Here is a 15,049-nt window from a genome sequence, read left to right on the forward strand (position 1 = left end):
TGGCTAAAGTTTAACAATGCTTTGGAACTCTTCCATTGTTCTCCGAATTCTACTGAAGTTTAAAAACGCTTTGGAACTCTTCCATTGTTCACAGAATTCCGCTGTAGTTTAAAAATGCTTTGGAACTCTTCCATTATTCTTGGAATTCCACTGAAGTTTAAAAATGCTTTGGAACTCTTCCAATGTTCTCGGTATTCTGCTGAAGTTTAAAAATGCTTTGGGACTCTTCAATTGTTCTCGGAATTCCGCTGATTTCTAACAATGCTTTGGAACTCTTCCATTTTTCAGTGAATTCCGCTGAAGTTTAAAAATGTTTTGTAACTCTTCCATTGTTCTCAGAATTCCGCTGTTGTTCAACAATGCTTTGGAACTCTTCCATTGTTCTCGGAATTATGCTTAAGTTTAAAAATGATTTGGAACTCTTCCATTGTTCTCGGAATTCCGCTGATGTTAAACAATGCTTTGGAACTCTTCCTTTGTTCACTGAATACTTCCGAAGTTTAATAATGCTTTGGAACTCTTCCATTGTTCTCGGTATTCTGCTGAAGTTTAAAAATGCTTTGTAACTCTTCAGTTGTTCTCGGAAATCTGCTGAAGTTTAAAAATGCTTTGTAACTCTTCCATTGTTCTCGGAATTCCACTAATGTTTAACAATACTTTGGAACTCTTCCATTGTTCTCGGAATTCCCCTAAGTTAAAAAATGCTTTGGAACTCCTCCATTGTTCTCGGAAATACGCTGAAGTTTAACATTGCTTTGGAACTCTTCCATTGTTCTCGGAATTCTGCTAAAGTTTAAAAACGCTTTGGAACTCTTCCATTGTTCTCGGAATTCCACTGATGTTTAACAATGCTTTGGAACTGTTCCATTGTTCTCGGAATTCTGCTGAAGTTTTAAAGAGCTTTGGAACTCTTCCATTGTTCACGGAATACCGCTGAATTTCAAAAATGCTTTGGAACTCTTCCATTGTTCACGGAATAGCGCTGAAGTTTAATAATGCTTTGGAACTCTTCCATTGCTTACGGAATAGCGCTGAAGTTTAATAATGCTTTGGAACTCTTTTATTGTTCACGGAATTCTGCTGAAGTTTAAAAATGCTATGGAACTCTTTCATAGTCCTCGGTATTCCGCTGATGTTTAACAATGCTTTGGAACTCTTCCATTGTTCTCGAAATTCCGCTGATGTTTAACAATGCTTTGGAACTCTTCCATTGTTCTCGTCATTCCGTTGATGTTTATCAATGCTTTGGAACTTTTCTTTTGTTCACGGAATTCCGCTGAAATTTAAAATGCTTTGGAACTATTCCAATGTTTTCGGAATTCCGCTGATGTTTAACAATGCTTTGGAATTCTTACATTGTTCAAGGAATTCCGCTGAAGTTTAAAAAAGCTTTGGAACTCTTCCATTGTTCTTGGAATTCCACTGAGGTATAACAATGCTTTGGAACTCTTCCATTTTTCTCGGAATTCTGCTGAAGTTTAAAAATGATTGGAACTATTCTATTGTTCTCAGAATTCCGCTGAGGTTTAAAAATGCTTTGGAACTGTTCCATTCTTCTCAAAATTCTGCTGAAGTTTAAAAATGCTTTGGAACTCTTCCATTGTTCTCGGAATTTCGCTGATGTTTAACAATGCTTTGGAACTCTTCCATTGTTCTCGGAATTCTGCTGAAGTTTAAAAATTCTTTGGAATTCTTCCATTGTTATCGGAATTCCGATGATGTTTAACAATGCTTTAGAATGCTTCCATTGTTCACGGAATTCCGCTGAAGTTTAAAAATGCTTTGGAACTCTTCCATTGTTCTCAGAATTCCGCTGATATTTATCAATGCTTTGGAACTCTTCCATTGTTCACGGAATTCCGCTGAAGTTTAAATATGCTTTGGAACTCTTCCATTGTTCTCGTAATTCCGATCATGTTTAACAGTGCTTTGGAAATCTTCCATTGTTCTCGGAATTCTGCTGAAGTTTAATAATGCTTTGGAACAGTTTCATTGTTCTCGGTATTCCGCTGATGTTTAACAATGCTTTGGAACTCTTCCATTGTTCACGGAATTCCGCTGATGTTTAACAATACTTTGGAACTCTTCCATTGTTCTAGGAAATCTTCTGAAGTTTAAAAATGCTTTGGAACTCTTTCATTGTTCTCGGAATTCCGCTGATGTTAAACAATGCTTTGGAACTATTCCATTGTTCTCGGAAATCCGCTGATGTTTAACAATGTTTGGAACTCTTCCATTGTTCTCGGAAATCCGCTGATGTTTAACAATGCTTTGGAACTATTCCATTGTTCTCGGAATTCCGATGAAGTTTAACAATGCTTTGGAACTCTTCCATTGTTCTCGGACTTCTGCTGAAGTTTAAAGACGCTTTGGAACTCTTCCATTGTTCTCGGAATTCTGATGAAGTTTAAAAATGCTTTGGAACTTATCCATTATTCTCGGAATTATGCTGAAATTTAAAAATACTTTGGAACTCTTCCATTGTTCTCGGAAATCCTCTGATGTTTAACAATGCTTTGGAACTCTTTTATTGTTCAGGGAATTCCACAGAAGTTTAAAAATGCTTTGGAACTCTTCCATTGTTCTCGGAATTCCGCTCATGTATAACAATGCTTTGGAACTCTTATATTGTTCATGGAATTATGCTGAAGTTTAAAAATGCTTTGGAACTCTTCCATTGTTCACGGAATTCCGCTGATATTTAACAATGCTTTGGAACTCTTAAATTGTTCTCGGCATTCCGTTGATGTTTAACAATGCTTTGCAACTTTTCCATTTTTCATGGAATTCCGCTGAAGTTTAAAAATGCTTTGGAACACTTCCATTGTTCTCGGAATTCCGCTGAAGTTTAAAAATGCTTTGGGACTCTTCCATTGTTCTCAGAATTCCTCTGATGTTTAACAATACTTTGTTACGCTTCCATTGTTCTCGTAAATCCCCCTAATTTTAAAAATGCTTTGGAACTCTTGCTTTGTTCTCGGAATTTGGCTAAAGTTTAACAATGCTTTGGAACTCTTCCATTGTTCTCCGAATTCTACTGAAGTTTAAAAACGCTTTGGAACTCTTCCATTGTTCACAGAATTCCGCTGTAGTTTAAAAATGCTTTAGAACTCTTCCATTATTCTTGGAATTCCACTGAAGTTTAAAAATGCTTTGGAACTCTTCCAATGTTCTCGGTATTCTGCTGAAGTTTAAAAATGCTTTGGGACTCTTCCATTGTTCTCGGAATTCCGCTGATTTCTAACAATGCTTTGGAACTCTTCCATTTTTCAGTGAATTCCGCTGAAGTTTAAAAATGTTTTGTAACTCTTCCATTGTTCTCAGAATTCCGCTGTTGTTCAACAATGCTTTGGAACTCTTCCATTGTTCTCGGAATTATGCTTAAGTTTAAAAATGATTTGGAACTCTTCCATTGTTCTTGGACTTCCGCTGATGTTTAACAATGCTTTGGAACTCTTCCATTGTTCTCGGCATTCCGTTGATGTTTAACAATGCTTTGGAACTTTTCCATTGTTCACGGAATTCCGCTGAAGTTTAAAAATGATTTGGAACTCTTCCATTGTTCTCGGAATTCCGCTGATGTTAAACAATGCTTTGGAACTCTTCCTTTGTTCACTGAATACTTCCGAAGTTTAAAAATGCTTTGGAACTCTTCCATTGTTCTCGGTATTCTGCTGAAGTTTAAAAATGCTTTGTAACTCTTCAGTTGTTCTCGGAAATCTGCTGAAGTTTAAAAATGCTTTGTAACTCTTCCATTGTTCTCGGAATTCCACTAATGTTTAACAATACTTTGGAACTCTTCCATTGTTCTCGGAATTCCCCTAAGTTTAAAAATGCTTTGGAACTCCTCCATTGTTCTCGGAAATACGCTGAAGTTTAACATTGCTTTGGAACTCTTCCATTGTTCTCGGAATTCTGCTAAAGTTTAAAAACGCTTTGGAACTCTTCCATTGTTCTCGGAATTCCACTGATGTTTAACAATGCTTTGGAACTGTTCCATTGTTCTCGGAATTCTGCTGAAGTTTTAAAGAGCTTTGGAACTCTTCCATTGTTCACGGAATACCGCTGAATTTCAAAAATGCTTTGGAACTCTTCCATTGTTCACGGAATAGCGCTGAAGTTTAATAATGCTTTGGAACTCTTCCATTGCTTACGGAATAGCGCTGAAGTTTAATAATGCTTTGGAACTCTTTTATTGTTCACGGAATTCTGCTGAAGTTTAAAAATGCTATGGAACTCTTTCATAGTCCTCGGTATTCCGCGGATGTTTAACAATGCTTTGGAACTCTTCCATTGTTCTCGAAATTCCGCTGATGTTTAACAATGCTTTGGAACTCTTCCATTGTTCTCGTCATTCCGTTGATGTTTATCAATGCTTTGGAACTTTTCTTTTGTTCACGGAATTCCGCTGAAATTTAAAATGCTTTGGAACTATTCCAATGTTTTCGGAATTCCGCTGATGTTTAACAATGCTTTGGAATTCTTACATTGTTCAAGGAATTCCGCTGAAGTTTAAAAAAGCTTTGGAACTCTTCCATTGTTATTGGAATTCCACTGAGGTATAACAATGCTTTGGAACTCTTCCATTTTTCTCGGAATTCTGCTGAAGTTTAAAAATGATTGGAACTATTCTATTGTTCTCAGAATTCCGCTGAGGTTTAAAAATGCTTTGGAACTGTTCCATTCTTCTCATAATTCTGCTGAAGTTTAAAAATGCTTTGGAACTCTTCCATTGTTCTCGGAATTTCGCTGATGTTTAACAATGCTTTGGAACTCTTCCATTGTTCTCGGAATTCTGCTGAAGTTTAAAAATTCTTTGGAAATCTTCCATTGTTATCGGAATTCCGATGATGTTTAACAATGCTTTGGAATGCTTCCATTGTTCACGGAATTCCGCTGAAGTTTAAAAATGCTTTGAAACTCTTCCATTGTTCTCAGAATTCGGCTGATATTTATCAATGCTTTGGAACTCTTCCATTGTTCACGGAATTCCGCTGAAGTTTAAATATGCTTTGGAACTCTTCCATTGTTCTCGTAATTCCGATCATGTTTAACAGTGATTTGGAAATCTTCCATTGTTCTCGGAATTCTGCTGAAGTTTAATAATGCTTTGGAACACTTTCATTGTTCTCGGTATTCCGCTGATGTTTAACAATGCTTTGGAACGCTTCCATTGTTCTCGGAATTCCACTGATGTTTAACAATGCTTTGGAACTCTTCCATTGTTCTCGGAATTCTGCTGAAGTTTTAAAGAGCTTTGGAACTCTTCCATTGTTCAAGGAATACCGCTGAAGTTCAAAAATGCTTTGGAACTCTTCCATTGTTCACGGAATACCGCTGAAGTTTAATAATGCTTTGGAACTCTTTTATTGTTCACGGAATTCTGCTGAAGTTTAAAAATGCTTTGGAACTCTTCATTTGTTCTAGGAATTCTGCTGAAGTTTAAAAATGCTATGGAACTCTTTCATTGTCCTCGGTATTCCGCTGATGTTTAACAATGCTTTGGAACTCTTCCATTGTTGTCGGAATTCCGCTGTAATTTAAAATTGCTTTGGGACTCTTCTATTGTTGTCGGCATTCCGTTGATGTTTAACAATACTTTGGAACTTTTTCAATGTTCACTGAATTCCGCTGAAGTTTAAAAATGCTTTGCAACTCTTCCATTGTTCTCAGAATTCCACTGATTTTTAACAATGCTTTGGAACTCTTCCATTGTTCTCGGAATTCTTCTGAAGTTTAAAAATGCCTTGGAACTCGTCTATTGTTCTCGAAATTCCGCTGATGTTTAACAATGCTTTGGAACTCTTCCATTGTTCTCGTCATTCCGTTGATGTTTATCAATGCTATGGAACTTTTCTATTGTTCACGGAATTCCGCTGAAGTTTAAAATGCTTTGGAACTATTCCATTGTTTTCGGAATTCCGCTGATGTTTAACAATGCTTGGAAGTCTTCCATTGTTCAAGGAATTCCGCTGAAGTTTAAAAATGCTTTGGAACTCTTCCATTGTTCTTGGAATTCCGCTGAGGTATAACAATGCTTTGGAACTCTTCCATTGTTCTCAGAATTCTGCTGAAGTTTAAAAATGATTGGAACTATTCTATTGTTCTCAGAATTCCGCTGAAGTTTAAAAATGCTTTGGAACTGTTCCATTGTTCTCATAATTCCGCTGAAGTTTAAAAATGCTTTGGAACTCTTCGATTGTTCTCGGTATTCCGCTGATGTTTAAAAATGCTTTGGAACTCTTCCATTGTTCTCGGAATTTCGCTGATGTTTAACAATGCTTTGGAACTCTTCCATTGTTCTCGGAATTCTGATAAAGTTTAAAAATTCTTTGGAAATCTTCTATTCTTCTCGGAATTCCGCAGATGTTTAACAATGCTTTGGAATGCTTCCATTGTTCACGGAATTCCGCTGAAGTTTAAAAATGCTTTGGAACTCTTCCATTGTTCTCAGAATTCCGCTGATATTTATCAATGCTTTGGAACTCTTCCATCGTTCACGGAATTTCACTGAAGTTTAAAAATGCTTTGCAACTCTTCCATTGTTCTCGGAATTATGCTGAAGTTTAATAATGCTTTGGAAATCTTCCATTGTTCTCAGAATTCCTCTCATGTTTAACAATGCTTTGGAACTCTTCCATTGTTCATGGAATTCTGCTGAAGTTTAAAAATGCTTTGGAACTCTTCTATTGTTCTTGGAATTCCGGTGATGTTTAACAATACTTTGGTATTCTTCCATTGTTCTCGGAAACCCCCCTAAGTTTAAAATTGCTTTGGAACTCTTCCATTGTTCTCGGAAATCCGCAGAAGTTTAACAATGCTTTGGAACTCTTCCATTGTTCTCGGAATTCCACTGAAGTTTAAAAACGCTTTGGAACTCTTCCATTGTTCTCAGAATTCCGCTGATGTTTAACAATGCTTTGGAACTCTTCCATTATTCTTGGAATTCCACTGAAGTTTAAAAATGCTTTGTAACTCTGCCAATGTTCTCGGAATTCTGCTGAAGTTTAAAAATGCTTTGGGACTCTTCCATTGTTCTCGGAATTCCGCTGATTTTTAACAATGCTTGGAACTCTTCCATTGTTCACGGAATACCGCTGAAGTTTAAAAATGCTTTGGAACTCTTCAATTGTTCTCGGAATTCTTCTGAAGTTTAAAAATGCTTTGGAACTATTTTATTGTTCTCGGTATTCCGCTGATTTTTAACAATGCTGTGGAACTCTTCCATTGTTCTCGGAATTCCGCTGTAATTTAAAAATGCTTTGGAACTCTTCCATTGTTATCGTATTTCCGCTGAAGTTTAAAAATGCTTTGGAATTCTTCCATTGTTCTCAGAATTCTGCTGAAGTTTAAAAACGCTTTGGAACTCTTCCATTGTTCTCAGAATTCTGCTGAAGTTTAAAAATGCTTTGGAACTCTTCCATTGTTCTCGGAATTATGCTGAAGTTTAAAAATGCTTTGGATCTCTTCCATTGTTCTCAGAATTCCTCTGATGTTTAACAATGCTTTGGAAATCTTCCATTGTTCTCGGAATTCCCCCTAAGTTTAAAAATGCTTTGGAACTCTTCCATTGTTCGTGTAAATCCGCTGAAGTTTAAAAATGCTTTGGAACTCCTCTATTGTTCTCGGAATTCTGCTGAAGTTTAAAAATGCTTTGGAACTCTTCCATTGTTCTCGGAATTCCGCTAATGTTTAACAATGCTTTGGAACTCTTCCATTGTTTTCAGAATTCTGCTGCAGATTAAAAGTGCTTTGGAACTCTTCCATTGTTCTCGGAATACCGCTGAAATTTAAAAATGCTTTGGAACTCTTCCATTGTTCTCGGAATTCCGCTGATGTTTAACAATGCTTTGGAACTCTTCAATTGTTCACGGAATACCGCTGAAGTTAAATAATGCTTTGGAACACGTCCATTGTTCTTGGAATTCTGCAGAAGTTTAAAAATGCTTTGGAACTCTACAGTTGTTCTCGGAATTCTGCTGAAGTTTAAAAATGCTTTGGAACTCTTCCAAAGTTCTCGGAATTCTGATGATGTTTAACAATACTTTGGAACTCTTCCATGGTTCTCGGAATTCCCATTAAGTTTAAAAATGCTTTGGAACTCTTCCATTGTTCTAGGAAATCCGCTGAAGTTTAACAATGCTTTGGAACTGTTTCATTGTTCTCGGAATTCTGCTGAAGTTTAACAAATCTTTGGAAATCTTCCATTTTTCTCGGAATTCTTCTGAAGTTTAAAAGTGCTTTGGAACTCTTCCATTGTTCACGGAATGCCGCTGAAGTTTAATAAAGCTTAGGAACTCATCCATTGTTCTCGTAATTCAGCTGAAATTTTAAAATGCTTTGGAACTCTTCAATTGTTCTTGGAATTCTGCTGAAGTTTAAAAATGCTTTGGAACTCTTTCATTAAACTCGGTATTCCGCTGATGTTTAACAATGCTTTGGAACTCTTCCATTGTTCTTGGAATTCTGCTGAAGTTTAAAAATGCTTTGGAACTCTTCCATTGTTCTCGGAATTCCACTGATGTTTAACAATGCTTTGGAACTCTCCCATTGTTCTAGGAATTCTGCTGAAGTTTAAAGATGCTTTGGAACTCTTCCATTGTTCTCGGAATTCCGCTGATGTTTAACAATGCTTTGGAACTATTCCATTGTTCTCGGAAATCTGCTGATGTTTAACAATGCTTTGGAACTCTTCCATTGTTCTCGGAAATCCGCTGATGTTTAACAATGCTTTGGAACTCTTCCATTGTTCTCGGAATTCCGATGAAGTTTAACAATGCTTTGGAACTCTTCCATTGTTCTCGGAATTCTGATAAAGTTTAAAAATGCTTTGGAACTTATCCATTGTTCTCGGAAATATGCTGAAATTTAAAAATGCTTTGGAACTCTTCCATTGTTCTCGGAAATCCTCTGATGTTTAACATTTCTTTGGAACTCTACCATTGTTAAGGGAATTCCACTGAAGTTTAAAAATGCTTTGGAACTCTTCCATTATTATCAGAATTCCACTCATGTATAACAATGCTTTGGAACTCTTACATTGTTCACGAAATTATGCTGAAGTTTAAAAATGCTTTGGAACTCTTCCATTGTTCTCGGAATTCCGCTGATATTTAACAATGCTTTGGAACTCTTCCATTGTTATCGGCATTCCGCTGATGTTTTACAATGCTTTGCAACTTTTCCATTTTTCACGGAATTCCGCTGAAGTTTAAAAATGCTTTGGAACTCTTCCATTGTTCTCGGAATTCCCCTGATGTTTAACAATGTCTTGGAACTCTTACATTGTTCAGGGAATTCCGCTGAAGTTTAAAAATGCTTTGGAACTCTTCCATTGTTCTCAGAATTCTGATAATGTTTAACACTGCTTTGGAACTCTTCCTTTTTTCTCGGAATTATGCTGAAGTTTAAAAATGCTTTGGAACTTGTCCATTGTTCTTGGAATTCTACTGATGTTTAACAATGCTTTGAAACTCTTCCATTGCTCTCAGCATTCCGCTGATGTTTAACAATGCTTTGCAACTTTTCCATTGTTCACGGAATTCTGCTGAAGATTAAAAATGCTTTGGAACTCTTCAATTGTTCTCGGAATTCTTCTGAAGTTTAAAAATGCTTTGGAACTATTTTATTGTTCTCGGTATTCCGCTGATTTTTAACAATGCTGTGGAACTCTTCCATTGTTCTCGGAATTCCGCTGTAATTTAAAAATGCTTTGGAACTCTTCCATTGTTATCGTATTTCCGCTGAAGTTTAAAAATGCTTTGGAATTCTTCCATTGTTCTCAGAATTCTGCTGAAGTTTAAAAACGCTTTGGAACTCTTCCATTGTTCTCAGAATTCTGCTGAAGTTTAAAAATGCTTTGGAACTCTTCCATTGTTCTCGGAATTATGCTGAAGTTTAAAAATGCTTTGGATCTCTTCCATTGTTCTCAGAATTCCTCTGATGTTTAACAATGCTTTGGAAATCTTCCATTGTTCTCGGAATTCCCCCTAAGTTTAAAAATGCTTTGGAACTCTTCCATTGTTCGTGTAAATCCGCTGAAGTTTAAAAATGCTTTGGAACTCCTCTATTGTTCTCGGAATTCTGCTGAAGTTTAAAAATGCTTTGGAACTCTTCCATTGTTCTCGGAATTCCGCTAATGTTTAACAATGCTTTGGAACTCTTCCATTGTTTTCAGAATTCTGCTGCAGATTAAAAGTGCTTTGGAACTCTTCCATTGTTCTCGGAATACCGCTGAAATTTAAAAATGCTTTGGAACTCTTCCATTGTTCTCGGAATTCCGCTGATGTTTAACAATGCTTTGGAACTCTTCAATTGTTCACGGAATACCGCTGAAGTTAAATAATGCTTTGGAACACGTCCATTGTTCTTGGAATTCTGCAGAAGTTTAAAAATGCTTTGGAACTCTACAGTTGTTCTCGGAATTCTGCTGAAGTTTAAAAATGCTTTGGAACTCTTCCAAAGTTCTCGGAATTCTGATGATGTTTAACAATACTTTGGAACTCTTCCATGGTTCTCGGAATTCCCATTAAGTTTAAAAATGCTTTGGAACTCTTCCATTGTTCTAGGAAATCCGCTGAAGTTTAACAATGCTTTGGAACTGTTTCATTGTTCTCGGAATTCTGCTGAAGTTTAACAAATCTTTGGAAATCTTCCATTTTTCTCGGAATTCTTCTGAAGTTTAAAAGTGCTTTGGAACTCTTCCATTGTTCACGGAATGCCGCTGAAGTTTAATAAAGCTTAGGAACTCATCCATTGTTCTCGTAATTCAGCTGAAATTTTAAAATGCTTTGGAACTCTTCAATTGTTCTTGGAATTCTGCTGAAGTTTAAAAATGCTTTGGAACTCTTTCATTAAACTCGGTATTCCGCTGATGTTTAACAATGCTTTGGAACTCTTCCATTGTTCTTGGAATTCTGCTGAAGTTTAAAAATGCTTTGGAACTCTTCCATTGTTCTCGGAATTCCACTGATGTTTAACAATGCTTTGGAACTCTCCCATTGTTCTAGGAATTCTGCTGAAGTTTAAAGATGCTTTGGAACTCTTCCATTGTTCTCGGAATTCCGCTGATGTTTAACAATGCTTTGGAACTATTCCATTGTTCTCGGAAATCTGCTGATGTTTAACAATGCTTTGGAACTCTTCCATTGTTCTCGGAAATCCGCTGATGTTTAACAATGCTTTGGAACTCTTCCATTGTTCTCGGAATTCCGATGAAGTTTAACAATGCTTTGGAACTCTTCCATTGTTCTCGGAATTCTGATAAAGTTTAAAAATGCTTTGGAACTTATCCATTGTTCTCGGAAATATGCTGAAATTTAAAAATGCTTTGGAACTCTTCCATTGTTCTCGGAAATCCTCTGATGTTTAACATTTCTTTGGAACTCTACCATTGTTAAGGGAATTCCACTGAAGTTTAAAAATGCTTTGGAACTCTTCCATTATTATCAGAATTCCACTCATGTATAACAATGCTTTGGAACTCTTACATTGTTCACGAAATTATGCTGAAGTTTAAAAATGCTTTGGAACTCTTCCATTGTTCTCGGAATTCCGCTGATATTTAACAATGCTTTGGAACTCTTCCATTGTTATCGGCATTCCGCTGATGTTTTACAATGCTTTGCAACTTTTCCATTTTTCACGGAATTCCGCTGAAGTTTAAAAATGCTTTGGAACTCTTCCATTGTTCTCGGAATTCCCCTGATGTTTAACAATGTCTTGGAACTCTTACATTGTTCAGGGAATTCCGCTGAAGTTTAAAAATGCTTTGGAACTCTTCCATTGTTCTCAGAATTCTGATAATGTTTAACACTGCTTTGGAACTCTTCCTTTTTTCTCGGAATTATGCTGAAGTTTAAAAATGCTTTGGAACTTGTCCATTGTTCTTGGAATTCTACTGATGTTTAACAATGCTTTGAAACTCTTCCATTGCTCTCAGCATTCCGCTGATGTTTAACAATGCTTTGCAACTTTTCCATTGTTCACGGAATTCTGCTGAAGATTAAAAATGCTTTGGAACTCTTCCATTGTTCTCGGAATTCTGCTGATGTTTAACAATGCCTTGGAACTCTTACATTGTTCAGGGAATTCCGCTGAAGTTTAAATATGCTTTGGAACTCTTCCATTGTTCTCGGAATTCTGATCATGTTTAACAGTGCTTTGGAAATCTTCCATTGTTCACGGAATTCTGCTGAAGTTTAATAATGCTTTGGAACACTTTCATTGTTCTCGGTATTCCGCTGATGTTTAACAATGCTTTGGAACTCTTCCATTGTTCTCGGAATTCCGCTGTAATTTAAAAATGCTTTGGGACTCTTCCATTGTTGTCGGCATTCCGTTGATGTTTAACAATGCTTTGGAACTTTTCCAATGTTCACGGAATTCCGCTGAATTTTAAAAATGCTTTGCAACTCTTCCATTGTTCTCAGAATTCCACTGATGTTTAACAATGCTTTGGAACTCTTCCATTATTCTCGGAATTCTGCTGAAGTTTAAAAATGCCTTGGAACTCGTCCATTGTTCTCGAAATTCCGCTGATGTTTAACAATGCTTTGGAACTCTTCCATTGTTCTCGTCATTCCGTTGATGTTTATCAATGCTTTGGAACTTTTCTATTGTTCACGGAATTCCGCTGAAGTTTAAAATGCTTTGGAACTATTCCATTGTTTTCGGAATTCCGCTGATGTTTAACAATGCTTTGGAAGTCTTCCATTGTTCAAGGAATTCCGCTGAAGTTTAAAAGTGCTTTGGAACTCTTCCATTGATCTTGGAATTCCGCTGAGGTATAACAATGCTTTGGAACTCTTCCATTGTTCTCGGAATTCTGCTGAAGTTTAAAAATGTTTGGAACTATTTTATTGTTCTCAGAATTCCGCTGAAGTTTAAAAATGCTTTGGAACTCTTCCATTGTTCTCGATATTCCGCGGATGTTTAAAAATGCTTTGGAACTCTTCCATTGTTCTCGGAATTTTGCTGATGTTTAACAATGCTTTGGAACTCTTCCATTGTTCTCGTAATTCTGCTGAAGTTTAAAAATTCTTTGGAAATCTTCTATTGTTCTCGGAATTCCGCTGATGTTTAACAATGCTTTGGAATGTTTCCATTGTTCACGGAATTCCGCTGAAGTTTAAAAATGCTTTGGAACTCTTCCATTATTCTCAGAATTCCGCTGATATTTATCAATGCTTTGGAACTCTTCCGTCGTTCACGGAATTTCACTGAAGTTTAAAAATGCTTTGGAACTCTTCCATTGTTCTCAGAATTCCTCTGATGTTTAACAATGCTTTGGAACTCTTCCATTGTTCATGGAATTCCGCTGAAGTTTAAAAATGCTTTTTAACTCTTCTATTGTTCTCGGAATTCCGGTGATGTTTAACAATACTTTGGTACTCTTCCATTGTTCTCGGAAACCCCCCTAAGTTTAAAATTGCTTTGGAACTCTTCCATTGTTCTCGGAAATCCGCTGAAGTTTAACATTGCTTTGGAACTCTTCCATTGTTCTCGGAATTCCACTGAAGTTTAAAAACGCTTTGGAACTCTTCCATTGATCTCAGAATTCCGCTGATATTTAACAATGCTTCGGAACTCTTCCATTATTCTTGGAATTCCACTGAAGTTTAAAAATGCTTTGGAACTCTTCCAATGTTCTCGGAATTCTGCTGAAGTTTAAAAATGCTTTGGGACTCTTCCATTGTTCTCGGAATTCCGATGATTTTTAACAATGCTTGGAACTCTTCCATTGTTTACGGAATACCGCTGAAGTTTAATAATGCTTTGGAACACTTCCATTTTTCTCAGAATTCTGCTGAAGTTTAAAAATGCTTTGGAACTCTTCAATTGTTCTCGGAATTCTTCTGAAGTTTAAAAATGCTTTGGAACTATTTTATTGTTCTCGGTATTCCGCTGATGTTTAACATTGCTGTGGAACTCTTCCATTGTTCTCGGAATTCCGCTGTAATTTAAAAATGCTTTGGAACTCTTCCATTGTTATCGTATTTCCGCTGAAGTTTAAAAATGCTTTGGAACTCTTCCATTGTTCTCAGAATTCTGCTGAAGTTTAAAAACGCTTCGGAACTCTTCCATTGTTCTCAGAATTCTGCTGAAGTTTAAAAATGCTTTGGAACTCTTCCATTGTTCTCGGAATTATGCTGAAGTTTAAAAATGCTTTGGAACTCTTCCATTGTTCTCAGAATTCCTCTGATGTTTAACAATGCTTTGGAAATCTTCCATTGTTCTCGGAATTCCCCCTAAGTTTAAAAATGCTTTGGAACTCTTCCATTGTTCTCGTAAATCCGCTGAAGTTTAAAAATGCTTTGGAACTCCTCTATTGTTCTCGGAATTCTGCTGAAGTTTAAAAATGCTTTGGAACTCTTCCATTGTTCTCGGAATTCCGCTAATGTTTAACAATGCTTTGGAACTCTTCCATTGTTTTCAGAATTCTGCTGCAGATAAAAAGTGCTTTTGAACTCTTCCATTGTTCACGGAATACCGCTAAAATTTAAAAATGCTTTTTAACTCTTCCATTGTTCTCGGAATTCCGCTGATGTTTAACAATGCTTTGGAACTCTTCCATTGTTCTCGGAATACTGCTGAAGTTAAATAATGCTTTGGAACCCGTCCATTGTTCTCGGAATTCTGCAGAAGTTTAAAAATGCTTTGGAACTCTACAGTTGTTCTCGGAATTCTGCTGAAGTTTAAAAATGCTTTGGAACTCTTCCAAAGTTCTCAGAATTCTGATGATGTTTAAAAGTGCTTTGGAACTCTTCCATTGTTCACGGAATGCCGCTGAAGTTTAATAATGCTTAGAAACTCATCCATTGTTCTCGGAATTCAGCTGAAATTTTAAAATGATTTGGAACTCTTCAATTGTTCTTGGAATTCTGCTGAAGTTTAAAAATGCTTTGGAACTCTTTCATTAAACTCGGTATTCCGCTGATGTTTAACAATGCTTTGCAACTCTTCCATTGTTCTTGGAATACTGCTGAAGTTTAAAAATGCTTTGGAACTCTTCCCTTGTTCTCGGAATTCCACTGATGTTTACCAATGC

Source organism: Phyllobates terribilis, unplaced genomic scaffold (genome assembly GCF_046119375.1).
Source record: "Phyllobates terribilis strain yellow unplaced genomic scaffold, ASM4611937v1 Scaffold_1__5_contigs__length_1240528914, whole genome shotgun sequence".
Classification (NCBI taxonomy): domain Eukaryota; kingdom Metazoa; phylum Chordata; class Amphibia; order Anura; family Dendrobatidae; genus Phyllobates; species Phyllobates terribilis.